This window comes from Aegilops tauschii, chromosome 3 (assembly GCF_002575655.3).
Source record: "Aegilops tauschii subsp. strangulata cultivar AL8/78 chromosome 3, Aet v6.0, whole genome shotgun sequence".
In the NCBI taxonomy this organism is placed as follows: Eukaryota; Viridiplantae; Streptophyta; class Magnoliopsida; order Poales; family Poaceae; genus Aegilops; species Aegilops tauschii.
This window is the reverse complement of record NC_053037.3, coordinates 237,319,961-237,345,174: the sequence shown is the minus strand read 5'-3', so window position 1 is coordinate 237,345,174 and position 25,214 is coordinate 237,319,961. Positions and strand designations below refer to the sequence as shown.

Here is a 25,214-nt window from a genome sequence, read left to right as displayed (position 1 = left end):
TCTTAGAAGGTGACGTCACGGCGAGTTACAAGATTTTCACAAAGGTATTGAAGAAGGAATTTTTCTAAGTATTGAAGACTGACATGAACAAGTTCAAATCAATCTGGGGCCTAATGTTGGGGATATAACTACTGAGTATAAACCGCCCAGGAGGGGCCGGGTTATACTCATAGTGAATTACTCATATTGAAGCCCACGAAGATAAGGAATATGGCGTTTTATGGAAGAGATCTAACGAGAAGGCCCAAGGCCCAAAGGCGGATTAGGGCACGTAGATTTAAACCGCCATATGATGTATAACTTGTGTTGTAAGATAGGAAAGGGTAGAAACTGAGCCGGACTTGTTTATGAGCTGGCCGGGATTCTGTAGACCGTCGGGCGTCAACCTGTGTATATAAAGGGATGACCCGGCGGCGGTTCAGGGACAAGAAAGAAGAGGTCGAGAGCCAGGTAAAGCGTATTCACTCCCCGGTCATCGAAACCCTAGCAATTCCACCTCAGCTGGATTAGGCTTTTACCTTCACCGCAAGGGGCCGAACCAGTATAAACTCCTTGCGTCCTTTGTCCCGCTTTAACCCCTTTAAGCTAACTACATTACGATGGCTCCACGACTAAGTCCTCACACTAGGACATCTACCGTGACAAAACCACGACCGCATCCGTAGGCTCCTCCCTCTTCATCTCGATCTTCATCAGCCAAGCATCTTCTTCCATGTGGTTGGAGGAGCAGGAAGACATGATGCCTGGCTTGATAAATCTGACCGGAAACAGCAACAAAAGTGAACAAAGGATTTTCTCCGCGATACGGTGGTTAACAGGTTCAGGAAGTATATATAGTCTTTTTTTATCTTGGAGGACAAGTATACGGGAGAAAACGGAGTACGGAAGGTGTCCCAGGTGGGCACAACCCACCTGGGCGCGCCAGGCAAGCCTGGCGTGCCCCGGTGTAGTGTGCCCACCAGGGGATGCTTCCTGGAAGTTTCTTTAATTCCAAAATTCTTAAATATTCCAAAACTAATAAAAAATATTTTTGCAGAATTTTCGGAGTTCGTTTACTTACCGTATCACATACCTCCTTATTTTCACGATTCTGGAGTGTTCCGGAAGGACTCTTTTATGTGTTCTTTCGGTGTCAAATTTTTGATAATATTACTTTCAACATTAATGGGCGTACCTGAGATATAATGTTTTATTCGTTGCCCATTGACAACCTCCGGGTTAGTACCTTCGGGATTATTTATTTTGATGGCCCCAGACCAATAAACCTCCTCGATGACATATGGGGCTTCCCATTTTGAGAGGAGTTTTCCTGCAAAAAATATATAATGAGAGTTGTACAAAAGAACATATTCTCCAACTTTCAACTCATGCTTTTGGATTCTTTTTTCATGCCATCTTTTAACCTTTTCTTTGAATAATTTTGCATTTTCATAAGCTTGGGTTCTCCATTCATCTAGAGAGCTAATATCGAATAACCTCTTTTCACCGGCAAGTTTGAAATCATAATTGAGTTCTTTAACTGCCCAAAATGCTTTATGTTCTAACTCAAGAGGCAAATGACAAGCTTTTCCATGAACCATTTTATAAGGAGACGTACCCATAGGATTTTTATATGCTGTTCTATAAGCCCAAAGTGCATCATCTAATTTCTTAGGCCAATTCTTCCTGGACCTATTAACAGTCTTTTGCAAAATTAATTTTATTTCTCTATTGCTAAGTTCAACTTGACCACTAGACTGAGGATGATAAGGTGATGTAATTCTATGGTTAACATCATACTTGGCAAGCATTTTACGGAAAGCACCATGAATAAAGTGTGAACCACCATCAGTCATTAAATATCTAGGGACTCCAAACCATGGGAAAATAACTTCCTTAAGCATTTTAATAGAGGTGTTGTGATCAGCACTACTGGTTGGAATAGCTTCTACCCATTGAGTAACATAATCAACAGCAACCAAAATATGTGTATACCCATTAGAGGAAGGGAAAGGTCCCATGTAATCAAATCCCCAAACATCAAATGGTTCGACAGCAAGTGAATAATTCATAGGCATTTCTTGACGCTTACCGATATTACCTATTCTTTGACATTCATCACAAGATGAGTCAAACTTATGGGCCTCCTTGAAGAGAGTAGGCCAATAAAATCCAGACTGCAATACCTTGTGAGCAGTTCTATCACCAGCATGATGCCCTCCATAAGCTTCGGAGTGACGTTTCCGTAGGATTTTTCTGTTCATGCTCAGGTACACAACATCTAATAATACCATCTACTCCTTCTTTATAAAGACGTGGGTCGTCCCAAAAGTAATGTCTTAAATCATAGAAGATTTTTTTCTTGTGTTGGTACGTAAAGCTAGGTGGTAAATATTTAGCAACAATCACTACTGCAGGATGCTGCTAACACGACACTACCATCAGAGACCCTTCGACGAAACTGTGTGCGATGCCATAATCGCAAACGGTGGTGTAAAAAAACCGTCAAAAAGGTGCAAAACGTTTGTGATGGCGGAGCCATCAAACAAGGTTCATATTTTAGTTGCGTGTGTGATGCAGGGCATACGGTTCAGTTCAATTAACTGTTTGCGATGAGGAGGAACAAAAGAAACAGGCAGCCAGATGGAGGTGTGTGCGATATACAGCATACGGTTCACTCGGATGAACTGTTTGTGATTAGGCAACACAAAAGAAACGGTCAGCCAGATGAAGGTGTGTGCGATATACGGCATGCGGTTCACTCGGATGAACTGTTTACGTTGAGACATGAGAACAGAAACGGTTCGACTTAACAAGATGTGTGTGATACGCGGCAAACAGGTCTGTAATCAGAAATGTGTGTGAAGACCGATAATAACACAGATGGTTGCTGCTAATAAGACGTGTGTGTTGTGCGATGGGATTGCATACAGAACAACATATATACACACACACACACACTTATAAGGACATGCATTCGTATTTTATTAGTTCAATCCTACTTATAAACCAGGACGGGGGTATAGGAGGTAATTAAACCGCAAACGTTTTTTTGTATTAACCGTATGTGTACGTGTCCTTTCGTCCTCCTCTCACACGTCTTGTCACCCGGCTGCCGCAGACGGCTTACCGCGCAAGCTTGCGCAGCGCGCGGGGGCGTTCTTTTGGCCAAACGGTGGCGCCAATTAATCGTCGGTGAGCCCGTACCCGCGCAACCTCGCAGGTTCCCGCGCAAGCTTCCCGCCCGACTCGGTGAAATCCCCCAAAATCCCAATGCTTACTGGCCTGCTATAAAAACCCTCACGGCCGGTGAGTCTTGCGTCGCATTTTCCCCTCCCTCCCTGTAGCTTATCTCGTCTGCTTCTTCCACAATCGCCAATGGCACCGGTCCGTCGTCGTCGCTCAGACACTCCGCCGTCATTAGAGGACAGCTCCAGCTAGGAGGCTACACCGCGGTGGCGGCGTAGTCCCCGGCGTAGTGTAGTGCGCGTGGCATCCCTGTTGGGTGTGCGCGGAACACCCACCACACGCTCCGCCGCTGCTGCCCGTCGACAGCTATTGCCGGACGCCGTTGCCGCCACACCATCGTCGAAAGCCAGGGCCATCTCCCGCTCCGCCGCCGCGGCCCGAAGGCGGGAGGTGGTTGTTGTTGCCTCCACCCCACTGCCGGCCACCGTGGCCATCACCCGCTCCGCCACCGCGGCCCGAAGGTGGGAGGTGGTGGTCGTGGCCCCCACCCCATCGTTGGCTGCCGTGGCCGCCAGCCCACCGTTGACTGCCGGGATCATCACCCGCTCCGCCACCGCCGCCCCAAGGAGGGAGGCAGAGGTGGAGGCCCGCACGTGCGTCAGCGACCTTGCGCGCTACATCGAGTTCCTGCGGGAGAAGGAGGAGCGCCTCGTCGAGCATGCAAAGAGCCTTACCGCAGCCGTGGCCGCAGCACACGCCGATGCAGAGGCGAGGAATCAGGAGATCTATGAGCAGTCCGGCCGCTTCGAGAGGGGTCATCTGGAGCGGTAGTGGGCGTTCGAGCTGGCGAGCGTTGCTGAATTTGCAAAAGCGGCAGGCTCCGTATTGCATTTCTCCAGCTCGTCGGTAGGCTCCTCCTCCTCCTCTGCCTCTCACTGAGCGCGCTCGGCAGAGGAGAGGCTGCCGAAAGTAGCACAAAGCCCCTCCGTGGTAGTAGTAGTATTTAGGGGCTATTTTGTTCAGTTCATCTGAATATAGATGTGTGGTCGAACTGTACAACGTACTTAAAATTAGCTAGTATATATAGTTGAACTAGCTATTTCAGTACGTGGTTGGCAACAATTGGGGAAAAGTTTGATCGATTCAGCTGTCGAGTTGAATTGTTTGTATAAATTAAGAACGACTGCTTAATCTATGAATGAAATCTATGCTTAATTACTGAATTTTAGTTCCAAAAATTAGATAGTGCTAGTAATTTCTAGCTGCATATTTTGACAAATCGCGATGTTACAAGGATTGACAAATGGCAACGTTACTAGATCAACAAATGTAAATCTTTCCAGTTTGATAAATGGCAACATACCCAATATGACAGATGCAAATCTTACCAAATTGTTTGTACGTGGTTGCACACGGGTCATCCAAAACAACCGTTTGCGTTGAAGGGATGTACAAATCTTGCGCTGCTCTCACTTTGCATATGTGTGTTCTATCTAAAATGTTTGCGATCAAGAGCTGCACAAATCCTGTTCGGCACATTTTTCCTTGGCTTCCTAGGGAAGCTATCGGTTTGCATACGGGTGTTCTAACTAAAACGTTTGCGATGAGTGTTTTATATTTAAAAACCGAATTAAAATGCGGCTTGGGCTCCATTAATAGAGAGGATGCGAGCAAGGCGGGCGGCCATTGAAGTCAAAGGGCTCGCTTTCCGGTGAGCCTGCGTGGCGTACAGCTCGCACGCTTCCCATTGAGCCTCCGCATTGGAGTACAGCTCGCATGCCTTCCGTTTAGTCAAGCACTCAAGCACGTGTCCGCACGGCACCTCCTAGCCATTAAAAGAGTGAGGCGTGGCGTCACGTGAATGGTTAACAGAACACACACAATTTAAATTATACAAAACGTTTGAGATGTTACAGTGGCAGCTATTTGTTTCAAAATGCCTTTGTTGGCTGTTATTCGAGTGCGCCTTCTCTCAAAATGGACACGAAAAATACCACAGCATGTCGGGTGCCATTCCATTATAGCATGCCAAGTTTCATGAATTTCAGACGAGTTTTGGATTTACTAGAATTTAAAAACAAAGTATCTTAATGTTTTGCCGGCAATCAACAGTGCCCTGGTGTTTAAAATTGATTCCCATTTCTTGCATGGGACCTAAGCATTCCCCGAAGGACACAAATTTGATTTTTTTAAACCAATTTATATGTAGTGGAGCTTGTGCATGTAGTTCAAATTTGAATTATGCACATGAAATGCCTAGAAAACCCAGTTAATGTATAAAAATGTCCAAACGAACCCCGAAAAAATCCAAAAGTAAACACAACACTCCTGTTGTACTATGTTGACACTAGAAATTTTTTGAAAGCAATAAGAGGCAACAGATATCGTTTCGTCCCCAAAGGTGGTAGGTTCCCTACCGAAACCATCACGCTTGTTGTGAGAAGCTATGGTTTGTGAGAAGCTTATACCCAAACCTACCCCAAATGAGACAAAATTTTTACCACGGCATGTTGATGCTGCTCCATGATAGCATGCCAAGTTTCATGAATTTCAGACGAGTTTTGGATTTACTAGAATTTAAAAGCCATGTATCTCAATGTTTGCGGCCGAGTGACGGTGGCAGGGTGTTTGAAATTCATTCCCATTTCTTGCATGGGACCTAAGCATGCAACCAAGGACACATATTTGATTTTTCAACCAGTTTATATGCAATGGAGAATGTGCATGTAGTTCAAATTTGAATTATGCGCATAAAATGCCTGGAAAACCCAGTTAATGTATAAAAATGTCCAAAAGAACCCCGAAAAATTCCAAAACTGAACACAACACTCCTGTTGTTCTATGTTGACACTCGAAATTTTTGAAAGCAATAAGAGGCTACGGATATCGTTTCGTCCCCAAAGGTGGCATGTTCCCTACCGAAACCATCACGCTTGTTGAAGCTCTGGTTTGTGAGAAGCTTATACCCAAACCTGCCCCAAATGGGCCAAAAAAATTACCACGGCATGTTGATGCCACTCCATGATAGCATGCCAAGTTTCATGAATTTCAGACGAGTTTTGGATTTACTAGAATTTAAAAACCAGGTATCGCAATGTTTGCGGACGAGTGACGGTGGCAAGGTGTTTGAAATTCATTCCATTTCTTGCATGGGACCTAAGCATGCAACCAAGGACACATATTTGATTTTTCAACTAGTTTATATGCACTGGAGAATGTGCATATAGTTCAAATTTGAATTATGCGCATAAAATGCCTGGGAAACCCAGTTAATGTATAAAAATGTCCAAACGAACCGCGAAAAATTCCAGAATTGAACACAACACTCCTGTTGTTCTATGTTGACACACGATTTTTTAAAGCAATCAGAGGCAACGGATATCGTTTCGTCCCCAAAGGTGGCACGTTCCCTACCGAAACCATCACGCTTGTTGAAGCTCTGGTTTGTGAGAAGCTTATACCCAAACCTGCCCCAAATGGGCCAAAAAATTTACCACGGCATGTTGATGCCGCTCCATGATAGCATGCCAAGTTTCATGAATTTCAGACGAGTTTTGGATTTACTAGAATTTAAAAACCAGGTATCGCAATGTTTGCGAACGAGTGACGGTGGCAAGGTGTTTGAAATTCATTCCATTTCTTGCATAGGACCTAAGCATGCAACCAAGGACACATATTTGATTTTTCAACCAGTTTATATGCACTGGAGAATGTGCATGTAGTTCAAATTTGAATTATGCGCATAAAATGCCTGGGAAACCCAGTTAATGTATAAAAATGTCCAAACGAACCACGAAAAATTCCAGAATTGAACACAACACTCCTGTTGTTCTATGTTGACACACGATTTTTTTAAAGCAATCAGAGGCAACGAATATCGTTTCGTCCCCAAAGGTGGCACGTTCCCTACCGAAACCATCACGCTTGTTGTGAGAAGCTCTGGTTTGTGAGAAGCTTATACCCAAACCTGCCCCAAATGGGACAAAAAATTACCACAGCAGGTTGATGCCGCTCCATGATAGCATGGCAAGTTTCATGAATTTCAGACGAGTTTTGAATTTACTAGAATTTAAAAGACATGTATCTCAATGTCTGCGGCCTAGTGACGGTGGCAGGGTGTTTGAAATCCATTCCCATTTCTTGCATGGGACCTAAGCATGCACCGAAGGACATGGGTTTGATTTTTCAACCAATTTATATGCACTTGAGCATGTGCATGCAAATTTGAATTATGCACATAAATGCATTGAAAATCCACTTAATGCATAAAAATGTCGAAACGAACCCCAAAAATCACAAAAAAATAACACAATAGTCCTGTTGTTCTATGTTGACACGAGAAATTTTTTGGAAGCAATAAGAGGCAACAGATATCGTTTCGTCCCCAAAGGTGGGGCATTCCCTACCGAAACCATCATGCTTGTTGTGAGAAGGTCTGGTTTGTGAGAAGCTTATACCCAAACCTACCCCAAATGGGACAAAAAATTTACCACGTCATGTTGATGCCGCTCCATGATAGCATGCCAAACTTCATGAATTTCAGACGAGTTTTGGATTTACTAGAATTTAAAAACCAAGTATCTCAATGTGTGCGGCCGAGTGACGGTGGCTGGGTGTTTGACATTCATTCTCATTTCTTGCATGGGACCTAAGCATGCAACCAAGGACACATATTTGATTTTTCAACCAGTTTATATGCACTGGAGCATGTGCATGTAGTTCAAATTTGAATTATGCACCTGAAATGCTTACAAACCAAGTTAATGTATAAAGACGACCAAGCGAACCCTGAATAATTCCAAAAAAATTTGACGACACACATATAGTTGCATGTTCACTCCAGATAAAAGGTCTAGCAATTCAAACACCGTCCATTGCCGCTGTGACCCCATTATGTAACTCAAATCAAGATGAAAAATCAAGTAGATCGCACACAATTTATTATCAGCAACCGTGTGAGATGCAGTACAAAATATCCTGGTGTAGCGACCAGACCTCAAACAGTCTGATCTCTGTGCATAAGTATCATCCCTGGATCGGTAATGCTGACACACACAGTACTTGAAGGATTTATAAGAGAGTAGCAATCACACACTTATTACATCGAATGTCTCAAAAGAGAACTTATTACAATAAATATGGCTTAAGGCCATCTAATACGATAACAGCGGAAGGCTTGGAAGATAAAGTGAGTCCATCAACTCCAACGGCATCACTGAGTGAAAGACCACGACCTAAGGCTCCTTACTCGTATTCTGAAAAGTCTGCAACATGATACATTGCAGCCCGAAAATGGGTCAGCACATGGAATATGCTGGCAATGTAACACAAGAGAGTAATAAACAGGATAAAGCTATCACTACATGCATATATGGCTGGTGGAGGCTGTATGGTTAATATGTTTTGCGAAAAGCCAATTTTTCCCTACAACAAAGGAATATATTTTATTTAACTACAAGGTTTGTTGAAAACATTGAGAAGGTAAACCCCCTCTCAATCCCAATTAAAGGTAATTAACATCCCAATCAAATTTTATAATTAAAAGTGATGAGATTCACATGATAATCCAAGAACCAGATACTCAAGATGTCCATAACCGGGGACATGGCTAACCATGATTAGTTTGTACACTCTGCAGAGATTTGCGCACTTTTTCCCACGAGACTCGATCTCCTCCGTTGGATTTCTCGCACTACATGGTGTTTGAGAAACGGATGACTGAGACACAGTCTTTCAGAAGCGTTAGCACCTTATGATGGGTAGACAGTACCACCTACATCCCCTACATCTGCTAGTCTACCATTGTAAGAGTTCACACGACTTAATCAACTATGCCAGAGCCCATAATGGCTTGTGGCTGCACACGGAAGTTTCTAGCATGAATAATCTCATGATCCCTTTGAGCCTGGGTGGCAGTCCATAGGAGAATCACACGGTACCCCGGGATTTCCAAAAAAACAGGCAATCACTGGAATTCCCCAGGTGCCTCAATCCACCCAGATGTGTATTTAAGTTGCCACCTTAAGTAAACCATTAATTAACAATACTCACATCTGTCATGAATACACTCAAACCCAATCCACGTCTACGAGCATAACATAGCAGTATAAGCAACGTAGAAGTAACTCCCAAAGGTTTGATAATAAACAGGTGAATAGGTACTACCTCATCTACTTCCCAAAACCCACAATTTAATTAGATCCTAATCATGCAATGTTTGAGGATTGATCTAATGCAATAAAACTGGGTATGAAAGAGGTATGATCAAAGTGTTACTTGCCTTGCTGATGATCGGCGAAACCTAGAGACTCGTAGTAGCACGCTTCGCACTCCGGGTACTCTATCGCAAACAAACAAGCATACAATAAGCAATCAAACAAGGGCACGGGTAAAACTCAAATAAGAGATCTAACCAGAAAGTTCAACTTAAGAACTCCGGTTTGCAAAAAAGAATCAAATCAAATGAAGCAACAAAACTCAAACGACGAAAGAAACAAGCTTCGTTTACTAATCTGGACTAAAGTCCAATTTTACAGTAGCAAAAACTTGTTTAAGTTGGTTAAACAAAAAGAGGGCTTCGAGGCGAAACTCTAGGCGCTTGAATCGCCTGATTTCAATAAACGAGCGAAAAGATAAACTAAAACGAAAATCGGATCAGAAATCGCGATCGAAAATAATCGCGGAAAATCCGAGAAAAAGAAAAACTGGCGAACAGGCTAACGAACGAACGTTCGCTGTCTGCGGCTAAACGGTGAAAACCGTTCGTTAAAACGAACGTACGGACGAACGTATGGACGAACGTCCGCTAAATAACTAAACCGAAAAAATAAACCAATCTAAAAAAATAAACCGCGGGTTCTGAAAAAATGATGGTTTTCTAACGAAAACCGAGGCGGCGGCGGCTACCTCCGGCGGATCCGGCGAGACGGCGGCGGCGCGGGCGGCGGCGGGTGGCGGCACGGCGGTGCGGCGGCGGGGCGGCGCGGCAGCAGCAGGTGGCGCGGGGCGCGGCGCAGGCGGCGGGGCTGGCGGCGTCCGGCGGCGGCGGCGGGGTTGGCGGTGGCGGCAGGGTGCGGGGCTGGGCTAGGGTTTGGCGACTCGGGCCCCTCACCTCTTAAAGGGCCGGCTGAGTCGGTGTCCCAGGCGGACACGGCCCGGTAGGTCGGTAACTTTTTTTAAAAAATAATTCCGCTCGGAAAAACGAATAAAAGAAATACTAAACGGACTCCACAAATCCCGAAATAATTTTTCTCCGTCATCTAAAAATAGGTCGGACAAGGTGAACATTTATTTGGGCCTAAAATGCATTTTTAAAAAACACATATTTTCCTAATTCAAATAAAATAGCGACAAAACTCCGAATAAGAATCTTATTTGATTTTAATATTAAATCTCCGATATTTCTTTATTTTGAGGAAGTCATTTTATCCTCGCTCTTTTATTTTTATAAAAGAAATATTCAAAGAGAAAAATAATTAAAATCAAACGATCCTCTTTTCAAAATTCGAGAAAATCTCGAATATGAAAATAATGAAATCCCCAACTCTCTCCGCGGGTCCTTGAGTTGCGTAGAATTTCTAGGATCAAACAAAAATGCAATAAAATATGATATGCAATGATGATGTAGTGTATAACATTCCAAATTGAAAATTTGGGATGTTACACCTGGAGCACCGTCGGTGTATAGTATGCCTATGGCTTACGCGAGAAGGTGCGTCGGCTACAGTCCACAGCCGGCGTCTCAAGCACACTAGCTCACTCCCCAAATATCATTTCACTGTTCAATCGTCCCCGATGAAAGATGGGGACGTGGACCCGCGTCGTGAGGGCAACTTCGGCGGCCCACTCCGGCGAGAGCGCGGCCGCAGCCGCCAAGCGAGTGCTAACAAACTTCGTGAGGGCGACCGCAATGTGCGTCCGGACGGCCAAAGCAGCCGAAACGGCCGCTGTTGCTTCTCAGGCGGTGGCAACAACATCTGCCTCGGGGATAACAACTGATGAGAGCGTCACAGCTGCTGTCCGTTCTCCAGCGGCGGCCTTAGCCCTGATGGAGGCCGCCCGCCAACATGTCGAGGCCGTCCACACCCAGCTCGTGGCGCTCACCACACAAATCGAAGGAAGCTTCTCCGACAACGGTCGGCAACCCATGGCTGAAGAGGTGGCAATCGCCGAGAAAGTTCGAGCAGCCATCCGTTCCTGCGCGGCATACCTTGCCACGACGGAGCCCGCCAAAGCCCAGATCGCGGCCGCCCACGCCCTGCTCGTGGTGGCCTATTCCCTATTCCAAAGGTATGGCGGACGCGGATGGCGAAATGCTTGCCGAGTATGGTGCGATGGATGCCATGGAGCCCCTTCCCCAGGAGACCGTCGGGCGCAAACTGGACATGGAGGCGGTGGCGAAGATCGACGAGCACCAGCCGTAGTAGTACTCTTTGTTTTGTTTAATTACTAGTACAAATGCCCGTGCATTGCAACGGACGAATTTTTTTATACATGCTCACATGGTATTACGCAACCCTTTTTATATCTAATTTTGGCTATCATCAGAAATAAGGTTACACTGAGCATAACAGTTTGGACCATAAATTTGGGATGTGAAGAAGCCACCCTGACGACGTTCGTCAGGACCTAATTGACCTCCACACTATCATTCGATGAAATAATAGTTTTGCATGAATAGTCTTTTAGTTCATTTTTTAGGTAACACACATTCCGAAAAGTTTTTTTTTTGTAATTTTTAGAACATATTCAAAAATTGGATCATTTTTTTATGACGATCAATTTTCTTGGAAAAGTATATTTCAACTGTATTTTTTTAGCATAACAGTTTGGACCATAAATTTTGGACATGAAGAAGCCACCCTGACGACGTTCGTCACGACCTAATTCATCTCCGCACTATCATCCGATGAAATAATAGTTTTGCATGAACAGTCTTTTAGTTGATTTTTTAGTAAAACACATTCTGAAAAGTTTTTTTTATTTTTCAGAACATATTCAAAAAATTAATCATTTTTTTGTTGACGATCAATTTTCTTGGAAAAGTATATTTCAATTGTATTTATTTTTGCATTGTTTTTGGGCTTGGCCCAAGCAAAAGAAAATATGTCTGCTACCCCTGAAAAAACATAATATGTCTGCTACTAAACAACAAAAGAGAATTTCTCAAAAAAAAGAACAAAAGAGACGTTACTCCTCAAAAAAGAAAAGGAGACGCACGAACTCGATATCTCTTCCCGTTCCCCATTTTCTCTCCTGGTGCTGGCCAAGCGGCGCTGCCGCCGCCTCCCGTCTTCTCATCGTTCTCCGAGGACGAGGGCACGAAGGATGTGGCTGTACCGTCGTGCCCTCCACCTGCGCCGGCTTATCAACGGGACCTTGCGCGGCTCCCTCTTATTTCAGCTCCGCCCGCGCCTGCGCCACCGTCGACGGCGCGGCTTTGGCGCCCCCGGTGGCTCCTGTCCGACGCCTACAGCGCTTCCTCGCGCGGATGCAGCGGGCTCCTGGCCGGTAGAGGAGGAGTTGGATGCAGATTGTTCCTCGGCGTGGTCCTGCTCGCCGCCGACGAGGCCCTGCGAGGGGCGAGGAGATGGCTCCACTGCTCCGAGCGCCTCCAACGTACTGCTGCTGGTGCCATGGAGGTCCACCCCCACTCTCGCCCCTGTCCGCTCTTTCCATGTACTGCACTGCAGCAACGAACTTAGTACCAATCTACACAAAAGATTACTGAAGTTAATCTGGGCAATAACACACCCTCGTCCATTAACATTTTATTAGATGCAAAGTTTAGGACTAACTGAACCATAGATTTGCAGAGCAGAGTGCAAGGAACTGGTTAGAAGGTTCAGTTATTTAACTTTTGGGAAGTACAGTTAGTTGTTGCATGATTAAACTACATTTGAGGATTGCCTTTCTTTGTATGCTTTTCCGAATAAAATGCAGAGTGTAGAGATGAACTGTAATATGAGAGGACGAAACTTGTCACTGTTCCCGGCTGGGTGTCTCCTGTTTCTTCATAGTTGTAGATGTAGCTTTTATTCTGGTTACTTGTTGCCTAGTTCAGAATTACATGCCCTTGTCGTCTGGTTCCCTTGCCGCCGCGTTCAACCTGTGCACCAAGATCCCTAGCAGCTGCAGTTGGAGTTGATCCACCTGTGATTGGTGTTGGTGCTGCTGTCTGTATTGCTACAGCAGTGAAGGCCACGGGTCTTTTTGAGACTATTAAAATTAGGTATACTTCCATCTAGTTATTCCATTTTATATAGTATATCCACCGGATTATATTCATCTGCCCTTTCTATTAGATCCTTTCTAAAATGTGCATATATATAGTTTTCTGGTTTGTTTGGTTGTTTATCTTTAGCTATGAAATTATATGTACTTTTACAAAATTGGACAGATATATTTCAGGTTCCAGGGGAGGTAGAGAATGTGATGTTACGAAAAATTAGCGCAGCAGCAACATTTCCAAGGAGAGAAATATGTTTTTATTTTGACTTGTAAGTCTCCTTTTGCCCTTAGTTACACAGTTTGGTGCTAAATTTGCATATACACATAGAATTATTTCTATAGAAAATCCATGAATGAGTTAGTGGACACATAATAAAAAATTCCATGAATGATTTAGTGGTTTAGTAATTATATCATGACTGATTTGTATATACATAAATGAGGTAGTGTCCTTCAAGACAATAAAGTTCTGAATTCTAACTGCGAAGTTGTCACTTGGCTATAATGTTTCTGTAGAATCCAAGCAATAAATTTAAGGTTAGAAAATAAGCAATGCAATGTGAAATATAAATAGAAACTGAAAATTTGAACAAGAAATTGAAAGGTTGCAGTACCTATTTGGTTAGGACTTCGGTGTAGACAATATTTTTCGTATACGTCCCGCTTGTATTGGTCTTCTTATTCTTCTTTTTCTTCCCACCCTTTGGGTATGTGTCGCTTGTACTTGTCTTTTTATTCTTCTGTTTATTCTCATCATGTGTACCTGTTAGTACCTTTATGTTTGATGTCGCGGTTGCTCTAGAAAGCGCGACATATAGTTGACCATGTGAGAAAACCGGTTCAGGCAGATAGACCCCAACATTTGGTATCGTCTGACCTTGTGATTTGTTTATTGTCATTGCAAAACTGAGCCTGACTGGGAACTTTGAAATTGAAGGGGAACATGTCATCGTCAGAGGGGCATAATGGTATCCGAGGTAGGAAAACTCGAATTCCAGAGTGCTGTCCCACCACAATCTCTGCATCAATTGTATTTTTTTGAAAACCACGTACGACCAACCTCGTGCCATTGTAGAGTCCATTAGCAGGGTCGATGTTCCTGAGTAGTATGATTGGACAATTAATTTTGAGCTTCAACATATGCGGAGGCAGTCCATTTGGGGTTAGGGTGTTTAGGAATTCTGGTGGATAGTAGTTATGTGGGTCGTCTTCTACAGAATCAAAGCTGTGGTACACCATCTCCTCCCCCTGGAAGCGATCAATCATTTTTAGGTTGATTTTGTCTACGCAATCGTTCCTTGTGGATAAAATTGCTCTTGATGTGATGTACTTTCGATCTTTTAGTGAAGCATTGCCCGTTTGGTAGATATTGTCGATGAGTCTATCGAGGCCATTATCATCCATCTTATTTGGCACACATATGCTTGTAGGTAGTAGTATTTCACCATCATCATTTGTCTCCTCGGTTCCGTTCCCAATGCGCAGTAGGTATTCTGCGAACCACGGGTCGTTTTGAGCCCTCATGTTGCGTACAAGCTTCAATTGACGCATGCAATTCCAGAGGTCTGACCTGCGCAGTGATGCATCTACTATTGGGGCTCTGGTTCACTTTCAGACAACAGGTAGCACTTGTCTAAAATCTCCCCCAAATACAATAGTTTTTCCACCAAATGGAAGATCTGGTCTGTCCGTTATGTCCCGCATGCTTTTGTCTAGCGCCTCCACTGTCTGCCTCTTAGTCATAGATGCTTCATCCCAGATTATTAGTGATGCTTTGGAGTAGCTTTGCTGTCCCACTTTGTTTTGTGAAGCTACAAATAGCTCCATTGTCTATTTTTAGTGGAATCTTAAACCTCGAGTGTGCGGTTCTCCCTCCAGGCATTATGGAAGCAGCAACACCGGAAGTGGCCGTCGCCACAGCAATCTTGCCTTGTCCGCGCACTGTGGCCAAAAGCGCCATGTAAAGAAAAGTTTTTCCTGTGCCTCCCGGCCCATCGACAAATAATATACCTCCTCTTTGGCGGTCAACCGTGGCTAGGATTTCATCGTAGGCCTTCCTCTGCTCGTTGTTGAGGTTTTTATGCGACGATACGTCCTCAGGGTCCACCTCGATGGAGGTCTCCTCGATGATCACCATAGGTATGTCGTCTGTCGTCTCATGCTGTTTGTCGATATCTGGAAGAGGAAACGATTCTATGTCTTTCCCCATTGAGTGCAACATGTCTCTGATATTTTTCAGAACCATCTGTTCGACCGTGTGCTTGCATTTGCAGTTTCTGCTGTAGTCTTCTGACATTGCCTCTAGGTGATTGTTCCAGAGGTTACGGACGTCGCTTGGCTCGCAAAAAACCAAGATTGTCGTGAATAACCTTCTGAGCGATGATGGCATCCGAAACAACTCTGCTTCTGTCATGCAATCATCTAGTGTGTTGTCTGCCTCAATGAGCCCCCGTTTTTCTGCAGCTTCACGGAAGGTTGGCATTACTTGTCCATCGACTGTTCGTAGGTCTTCGTAGCTGGTGGCGCCTGTCACGTGGTTTAGGAGAACTCGAAGATAGTATCGTTCTCCTTCAGCCGGGTGTGCTGAGACGATCCTGCCAACCTGGAACACAGCGGCTCGCTTCCTCTCTTGCCAAGACTTCCCTCGTCTTTGCCAAGTATAATATTCTGGAAAGTCTCTGTATAGTATGCCTCGTGCTTTCTCATATAAGTTGTTTGCTTCAAAGTACGCTGTCAACATTGATCTTTCTGTGCCATCACGGTTGATAACATTCTTTATTTTTTCCATACCATGATATGAAACCATGTGCATATTTGGGAGATGTAGCTGCAGTTGCAAGACAGGTGGGTGCATTTTGCTTAGTTCAAAGCCATATATTCTCCACAGTGCTTTTGGAGGCGTCACCCACCGTGCGTCTTTGTACTGTTTAATCTCATCGATTTCGACTTCGTCCACTTTGTCAGTTACTGACACAGATACTCGGTCATGACCCTTGTAGATGTACTTGAAGAGGTACTTAACGGCTTTAATGCTTGAGCATATCTCAACATTTATGTGGCAGTTGAACATCCTTAACAGATAGGGGTTGTAAGGAACAACCCACCTATTATTTAGTTGGCAATTGCGGGCCATTTCAGTCCGACCGTCATTGCGTCTCCTATAAAGTGGGTAGGAGTCCTTGCCTTGAATCGTAGTTTCGTTAAATGGCCTTGGATAATTATGTGATGTACAGAACCCTCTGCTCACGATCTATTGAACGGATTCAAGGATACATAGTACTTTCGTAGAGATTGGAATGGGGATTGGGAGAAGAGAGGTACAGCTTGGGGAAGAAGGAAGAAGGGAGAGTCTGAGAGGGGATCGAGATCCAATTACAATTCCTTGTCTTCTCCGGCTCAGCTACTGGGTATTTACGCACTCTATTACATGGGTCCTCTTGCCCTACGAGATGGGCCAACGGCCCATACATTTGAGTCAACTTTCGGCCTGCCACTTAGTATCTGTCCCCTTCTTCTCCTGTCTGCTCCCTGATGCGCCGTTCGTCAGCAACAGAGCTCTAGTGCTGACAGTGCCGCCCTCTTGAGATTCAGCCTGACCCCAGGCTGGAGCAGTAGGGTAGCGAAGCTTGATTGTATCGTAATCCTCCCAGGTGGCTGCCTCGGCTGGAAGTCCTGTCCACTGTACCAAAACCTGCAACAATGCACTGTCACCTTTTTTGACTAATTTCCTGTCCAAGATCATACCTGGCTGCACGTCCATACTGGAAAAATCAACTGGGGCAGGCACAGTGGAGAAGACTGGTGTATGATCTGGCACAAATTCTTTGAGTTGAGAGACGTGAAACACGGGGTGGATCTGGGCTGCTGCAGGTAGCTGAAGTTTGTAAGCAGCCGGTCCGATCTGTTCCAAAACTTCAAAAGGCCCATAGAACTTATATGCTAATTTTGCACATGGTCGGTTGACTACAGTGTGTTGAGCATATGGCTGGAGCTTCAAATACACCGAGTCTCCCACCGAAAACATCCTGGGTGATCTGTTCTGATCTGCATAGTGTTTCATCTTCGTCTGGGCTTTAAGTAAGTGCGCCTTCAGCAGAGATGTATGTGCCTGGTGTTCCTTAAGCCACTGTTCCACTTCAACATTCTCAGAGGTAAGCAAAGAGGGAAACACCCCATAAGTAGGTTCATATCCATAGAGAGCTTTGAAAGGGGAGCACTCCAAAGCAGAATGAAAATTAGTATTGTACCAGAATTCTGCTAAGGGTAACCAGGAATGCCATTTTGTTGGAGTATCATGTACTGCACATCTGAGAAACATCTCCAAACACTGATTCACTCTTTCACTCTGCCCATCTGTTTGAGGATGATAGGCAGTACTCATGAGCAATTTAGTATCCCAAAGCTTGAACAAAACCTTCCAAAAGTGACTGGTAAAGATCTTGTCCCTATCTGAAACTATAGTATGGGGTGGTCCATGCAATTTGACCACAGTATGTAGGAATGCTTTCGCTACCACTGGAGCAGAGAAAGGATGTTTCAAGGGGATAAAGTGAGCATACTTGGTCAGTCTATCAACCACCACTAAGATCACTGTATAGCCCTCAGATTTTGGTAGAGCTTCGATGAAGTCCATGGTGATCTCCTGCCAAGGTCCGTCAGGTACAGGAAGTGGTTGAAGTAATCCGGGAGATTTCACATGTTCATGCTTTGCTTGTTGACACACAGCACATTGATGAACAAAATCAATGATATCTTGTTTCAGCCCAGTCCACACAAACAGTTTCCTAACTCTTTGATATGTAGCCTGGATGCCAGAGTGTCCCCCCACAGCACTTGCATGAAAGGCAGAAATGAGTTTTGTTCTCAATGCTTGATTTGCTCCAATCCATATTCTGCCTTGATGCTTGATCACACCTTTCTCCAGAGAGTACTCTGATGTATCAGCAGCAGAAATAGCTAGTTTCTGAAGCAGTGTTTGAGCATCTGGGTCCACCTCATATGAATTAAGTACTTCCTGTAACCACACAGGTCTACTGGTGGAAGTAGTGGTCACTGCCAGTAAGTGCCCTACTCTGGATAAGGCATCAGCTGCTAAGTTCTCACTGCCTTTTTTGTATTGAAACTGAAATTGCAGCCCCACTAACTTGGTCATGGCTTTTTTCTGAACATCAGTTGTAAGGACTTGGTCTTCCAACTGACATAGACTTTGATGATCCGTTTTGATAATAAAAGGCCCTCGCTGTAGATATGCTCTTCATTTTTCTACAGCCATCATAATTGCCAAAAACTCCTTTTCGTAGATGGACAGAGATTGATTTTTGATGCCCAAAGCTTTGCTATAAAAGGCAACAGGGTGTCCTCCTTGAGTGAGCACAGCACCAATTCCTGTAGCACATGCATCTGTTTCAATGCAGAACGGCTGGTCAAAGTCAGGCAACACTAATACAAGAGTAGTCATCATCGCTGCCTTGAGTTTCTCAAAGGCTTCCTGGGCCTATGAGGACCAAGCAAATGCTTGTTTCTTCAGTAGTTGAGTGAGTGGTTTAGCAATTATACCATATCCTTGCACAAACTTCCTGTAATATCCCGTGAGCCCCAAAAACCCTCTTAATTCAGTCACGTTCTGAGGAGTAGGCCACCTGGCCATAGCCAAAGTTTTCTCAGGATCTGTCTGAACCCCTTTGTCAGAAATGATGTGTCCTAGATATTCCAATTGTTGCTGTGCAAAAGTGCATTTGGTACTCTTAGCAAAGAACTGATGCTCTCTTAAGGTTTGAAACACTATTCTGAGATGTTCCAAATGTTCTTCCAGGGTCTCACTAGAGATTAAGATATGATCCATGAAGACAAGAACAAATTTTCTGTTGTAAGCAGCAAAAATTCAATTCATGATGCATTGAAAAGTGGAGGGGGCATTAGTAAGACCAAAGGGCATCACCCTAAATTGATACTGTCCACTGTGAGTTTTGAAAGCTGTTTTGTGTTCATCCTCCGGTAACATTCTGATTTGATGATATCCTGACCTGAGATCTAACTTGGAGAACCACTTAGTGCCACTAAGCTCATCCAAAAGCTCATCTACCACTGGCATTGGGAACTTGCTCTTCACAGTGATGGAATTTAGCTTCCTATAATCTACACAAAATCTCCAAGATCCATCTTTCTTTTTTACCAATAGGACAGGAGAAGCAAAAGAGCTGAGACTGGGAGTGATAGTACCAGCTTTAAGCATTTCTGCAACTTGCCTTTCAATCTCATCTTTTTGCAGTGGTGAGTATCTGTAAGGTTTGGAGTTGACAGGAACGGCCCCTGGTAACAAGTGTATTGCATGGTTCAAAGTTCGAGAGGGTGGTAGCTCCGTAGGTTCTCTGAAGACATCTGCGAACTCCTGTAACAAGGGTTGTACTGGATCAGGAACAGGGTCAGGCTTTTTGTCCCATACTGGTTGTGTCAGTGCCACTGCCCAAATATCATTGCCTTTGTGCCATTTCATAGTTTGTTCTAGAGTGACCTCCTTGATGTCCTCTGTAGACTGTGGAAGAATTCCTTGCAGCTTAACCAGACTATCCTTGTGACTGAACTGGATCCATTTGTTTCTCCAGTGACATGTCATTTCCCCTTGAGCTTCCAACCAGTCCATGTCCAAAATGAGATCATAACCTCCCAAATCAAGAACTTTAAAATCATACTCAAATGTGTGTCCCTGGATCCACCAGTTGAGCTGGGGCACTTCAGAATTACACAACAGTTTCTCTCCATTGGCCACTGTTACAGAGATTTCTTTGGACAGTTGTTGTGGTGTCACTTGAATTCTGGGCAGCAACGCTGAATCCATGAAACTGTGAGTACTACCTGAGTCCAGGAGAATAAGTACCACTTGATTGCCAATAAGAGCTCGCAAGCGAATGGTTCTAGGGTGATCAGCTCCAGACAAGGCATTGACAGACAAGTGATTTCCTGAGTTTCTTGTTCTTCTACTGCATCAAGTATATCATCTGACAAAATGGCTTCAGCTGCACTATTCATGGCCATGACTGCAGTAGGAGTGGGTGGTTTCACACAAGTATGACCAGGTGCGTATTTGTCACCGCAACTGAAACACAGGCCATTAGTGCCTATACTCCTTCAACTGCCTTGCTTTCCATAGCTCTCCAGCTGTTGGAGTGCTTGGGCGTGTGTCCGGCTTGAAGAAGGCAGTTCTGGTAGTAAAACTTCTGTTAGAGCGAGCACGTTGTACAATCTCTTCCTGGATCAATGCATATGAAGCTGCTTCACTAACAGTAGTGGGTAGCTGCATATCAACAGCAGCCCGGAGTTCTTCCTTGAGGCCCAGAGTGAACCTCGTCACCAAAAATGTGTCACTCACTGTCGGTTCATACAACAAAAGTTGATACACTAGTTGGGTGAACTCCCGTTTGTACTCAGCCACTGATCCGGTCTGTTTAAGTAACAACAGAGCTCTCATCTTTGTGCGATGAACATTCACATCAAACTCCTGCATAACTGCCATCCTAAACTCATTCCAGCACGGCCACTGATGCAGAGCCTTGTATGCATGGAACCAATTTGCTGCATCACCAGACAGGTGCAGCGTAGCTGACGTGACCTTGAATTCTTCAGGGATAGCATACAGTGAGAAGTAGGCCTCACATCCATCTAGCCAGATACGAACATCCTCTCCCTCAAAACGGGGAAAATCCATTTTGGGCATCCACGGTTTCTTCAACTGAACTTCTGCCCCAGAATGCTCTGCTTCGTGATGTACAGGCTGAGGTACAAACACCGGTGGTGGAACTGGTGTAACTGGTGGACGTTGCTGCTGTGGTGGCATACCAAGGATTCCATCACCTGCAAACGAACCCTGAGGGGATTGTTTGGAACCCACTTCCCGAGCAGCCGCTGCCTGCTCCTGTCTGATTTCTCCGATTGACTTCATCGTGAGACTGACGTTGTTCTGTACAATGTGCATCTGCACGGCTTGCGCTGCAAACTGCTGATCCAAAGAATCCAATCGACGAAAGAGATCATCGAGCTTACTCAGCTTGTCACCCACGTTTTGTAGCATCTGCAACTGCTCTCCGACCCGTGCCTCAATCGTCTCCATGGCGTCCACCACAAGACGCGTCTGCTGGTTCGGCTTGGGGGGCGCCGTAGTCGCCAGCTTCACCGCCTGCCGGAAATCGGCGAGTACCAGGGAGTTTTACAGCAGCCGCTAACCCCTTCCTCTGCAACCGACTCCTTGCCGCCGCCCTGCAGCGCCAATCAAGCAGCCTCACCGGGATTTCACACACACAGAAGAGTTGTGTGCAACCGTGAGCCACGCTCGATCCGCCGCCGAATAAATCACCGCCGCCACTGAAGACGCCGCCCGTGCCGCACCGGAACTGCAGCCACACACCGCCGCCGCAGACCCAGCCAACGGACGGGAATTTTACGAGAGAACCCAACCCGACCGCCGCCGATCGACCCAAATCTGATACCAACTGTGATGTACAGAACCCTCTGCTCACGATCTATTGAACGGATTCAAGGATACATAGTACTTTCGTAGAGATTGGAATGGGGATTGGGAGAAGAGAGGTACAGCTTGGGGAAGAAGGAAGAAGGGAGAGTCTGAGAGGGGATCGAGATCCAATTACAATTCCTTGCCTTCTCCGGCTCAGCTACTGGGTATTTACGCACTCTATTACATGGGTCCTCTTGCCCTACGAGATGGGCCAACGGCCCATACATTTGAGTCAACTTTCGGCCTGCCACTTAGTATCTGTCCCCTTCTTCTCCTGTCTGCTCCCTGATGCGCCGTTCGTCAGCAACAGAGCTCTAGTGCTGACAAATTATTCTTTTATGACGGACGATTCTTTGTGCATGGACAAAATTTATTCAATGCACCGCAAGGACCATGCATCATATGTTTGACTACCATTTTGTATAGCTCCGGGTACTTGTGCTTGTCAGGGAGCTCAGCGGAGATAATTCTGTCATACTGTTCCGGACATGTGTATTTGTATTTCCCGGTCATGATGAGCAAAAAGTGAGCATGGGCTAGTCCCCTCTTTTGGAACTCTATGACATATGTATATGCCTGAACCTTTCCAAGAATGGCCTTCTCAAATAGCTGCTTCATTTCTTCTAGCTTGGCCCTGAAGACACGAACTACAATGTCTGGGCAATCTTGTGGTGTTTGTCTGAACTGTAGTTCACGTGTGATCTCTTCCCAGTTGGGGTTGCAGGTCATTGTGAGGAATACATCTGGCTTCCCATATTTTCTAACTAAAGCCATAGCATCTAGATACCGGCGAAGTTTATCTCGTGGCCCTCCAATAAACGATGAGGTAAGTACTCTCCGTTTTCCGACTGCATCTCCATTCTGTTCTCCTGCTTGAATGTTGTCTAGAAGGCCTTGGTATAGATCTGCCCTTATTTTGTTCTGATGATGCCACATATAATCCAATCTGGAGCTTTCAATCTTGATGTATGTATCTACAGCAAACTGCTGGAAAAGCCGTCCACCATGCAATATTGGGTTGAATATGTTTGGTCGTGTATGGAATTTATAGCAGTAGTATTCTCTCATGGTTACCCACAGGCCACTGACTGAATCTGTGCAAATATTGCATCATGGAAACTTAGTTGAATATGTAGTAGTGAAGCATATATGAAAATTGAGTTCTGAATATTACCTGGATCCTCATCATTATTGATATTTTCAGCACCAACATCTTCCTCTTGTGTATCCTTCTTTGGGATTTTCCGATGCCAACCCAGTTCAGCTCTTGGAAAGAATAGAGGATACGACAACGGATCATAGCACCCGTAATATGATCGAATGTGCTCTATTTCGTTGTTGTTCCCATGTAGTATTACATTCCTGTCATAAGTATTTCTTCTTTCATTTCCTTCAATCCACACTGCAGCTACCTCTGAATTGATTGGTGCGTTGTATGTTCGCTGGTCCAATCTTTGGTCAAGGTTCAAGATGAGTCTGTAGTCCTCAAGGTTTTGGGCTTGTCCCAAACTCCTAAACTGTTGAGAGTATGGGTTATCGCGTAGAATGTCTGTTATTATTCCAATCACCTGCCTGTCTTGCTCGTACATTGCCTCGCGGTAGTGGCGGTACCGATGCTCTAAGCTTGGATCATCATCGTAGAAGTATAGCTCTAGATGCTTTGGATCTGAGCGACTATTACCAAATGAGTGTATGTTGTGATAGATCTGACCATGAGCTCGAAAGGTGTAAATACCAGTTGTTCGAATGTCAGTTGTATCTCTGTCAACGTGACAGTATAGAGTAGTAAATGAGAAGTGTCCATTGAAAAATCTTATATTGTTCCGAAAATGCCTTCCTTCAGAATCGTTGCTTGTCCAAAGTCTCATGAGTTCAGGTGGTGTATCTGGATTGGCTAGTCTTATCTGCCCTTTTTTGCAGCATAACCTTTTAGATTCATACTTGAATTTTGTTGCTTTGCAGAACCTGCAATTTTCTTCCGTTTTGAACACGTGTGTGTTCTTTGGTATGTTGCTGTAGACAAAATCATACGGATCAGGATTGTGAAGTTCCTCGTCTTCCTTGATTTCAATTTCCACTTCCTCATCCTCTTCTGATTTGATTTGTAGCATACAAAAATTAGTGAAGGGGCAATATAATGATGCAAAAATATTAAGATTGTATTGAGCATACCTTCACCAAAGAACATGTATTCATCCTCGTTTGTATCTTCTTCAAATATGACTTCATCATTACCTATGTTGTAATTTTTTATTGTTTATATTTCTTTGTATTGCATAAGAACATATATGAAATTGATAACCTTACCGTGATCATCGTTGTAGATTGATTGTATTGGTCCATCTACTTCTTTGATGGTTTTGTCTTTCTCACATATCACTTCATCATTATCTGTGTAGTATTTTTTGAATATATTATCTGTCTATTGCATAAAAGTAAATATGATATTGATAGCCTTACCGTGATCATCGTTATAGAATGATTGTATTCGTGCATTTACTTCTTTGATTGTTGAACACATTGAAGAGGGGATGTCTGGCCACAAAGCCACCTTGCTGTGATTGTCGTTGTAGGTTGTTTCTGTTGTGGCATCTGCTTCTTTGATGCTTGGAAACATTGACGAGGGGATGTCTACGCACAACGATGGTTATTTGTACATAAAGATGTTATTTTGAATGCAAGTATTGTATAAAATTTAGAGTATTACCATAAATCATGACCTCTGGTTGCTGTAGAGGTTCCGTGCCATCGTTGCCGGTTTCTGTCATAGATGCTTCTTCTTTTGATGATACAGAAACAGTTTTCATCCGCCTTGTCGAGAATTCTTTGTTACAGCGGCGTAGCAATGTTTGCCTTTCTCCGGGTGTCACACGCTTTACGTGTTTTTCACTAAATTTGGATGTACTAACTTCCTTTTGAGTTGCAACATATGCAGGATTCTCCATCGCAATTGAATCTTTGCTTGGTGTGCTGCGCTTCAACTCTTGCAACAACAACAACAACAAAGCCTTTAGTCCCAAACAAGTTGGGGTAGGCTAGAGGTGAAACTCATAAGATCTTGCAACCAACTCATGGCTCTGGCACATGGATAGCAAGCTTCCACGCACCCCTGTCTATAGCTAGCTCTTTGGTGATACTCCAATCCTTCAGGTCTCTCTTAACGGACTCCTCCCATGTCAAATTCGGTCGACCCCGCCCTCTCTTGACATTCTCCGCACGCTTTAGCCGTCCGCTATGCACTGGAGCATCTGGAGGCCTGCGCTGAATATGCCCAAACCATCTCAGACGATGTTGGACAAGCTTCTCCTCA

The 25,214-nt window shown here is 44.6% G+C and overlaps 1 long non-coding RNA gene across 1 annotated transcript; it reads left to right on the top strand.

Annotated features, from left to right (window-relative positions):
- The first annotated feature begins 12,272 nt into the window (after positions 1–12,272).
- On the top strand, positions 12,273–24,216 carry LOC141042360 (uncharacterized). Its single transcript, XR_012204804.1, has 3 exons — positions 12,273–12,809; positions 13,579–13,667; positions 23,867–24,216. It is a non-coding gene; the product is annotated as an uncharacterized lncRNA (long non-coding RNA).
- Positions 24,217–25,214: the final 998 nt, after the last annotated feature.